Source organism: Sinocyclocheilus grahami, unplaced genomic scaffold (assembly GCF_001515645.1).
Source record: "Sinocyclocheilus grahami isolate Dianchi unplaced genomic scaffold, SAMN03320097.WGS_v1.1 scaffold1815.1, whole genome shotgun sequence".
NCBI lineage: Eukaryota > Metazoa > Chordata > Actinopteri > Cypriniformes > Cyprinidae > Sinocyclocheilus > Sinocyclocheilus grahami.
The window spans coordinates 126490-127325 of NW_015506994.1; positions in this window are offsets into that span (position 1 = coordinate 126490).

The window sequence follows — 836 nt, forward strand, 5'->3', positions numbered from 1 at the left end:
TAAACGTAGTGTAGAAACAAAATGCATTGCTGCATTGCAAAAACACATTGATTAAAAATACATCATATGAGGCATGGATATAATTTCACAAATAGCCTATGTAAACACACACGCAACATGAGCATTATGTACTATGCATTTTCAAAACATATTTTCAAAATATATTTCAACATACAGTGCTTTACCTTTCCGTGTGGGACGATAAAAACTTTAACAGCCAATCAGAATCAATCCTGCTATGACGAGCTCGAGAATTTAAATTGAAATATCGTCCTCTGGTGTGGAAATGTTTCAAAAGTTTACTTGGATTTTATGATATGATGCATTCCACAAGCTGAAGAATGTGTCATCAAAACAAAGCATCCATTAAAATGTATATGCACGTGTGTTTGTTTCATATGAGCAATGTTTATGATAATGGCTACAAAATTAACAATATTTTTCTTCAGCATGTAGCTGATGTAGACAATTGTGCATTTATTATTATGATTTCATGATATTGCTACATAATATCCAGTATGAGACAAAAAGGAAAACATATTGTTTGGTGTTGATAAATACCTTAAATTAAGGATGACAGAATAATCAGACTAGGACAGCTTACATACATTTTAATAGGCCACAGATGTATTATTGTGGGGGTTTATTTCAGTCATTGTTGTCGACACTCTGCAGTATTGAATGACAATCAAATATAGGTAACTATAATGAATTTTAAAGCCTCACAAGTTTCAAAAAGGCTAAACACATCAAAGATTCAAATTAAATTGTATTAGACTAGCATATTCACTCTACTATGGCAAGCCGTTTTGACTTTTATTCATTCTCAGGATATG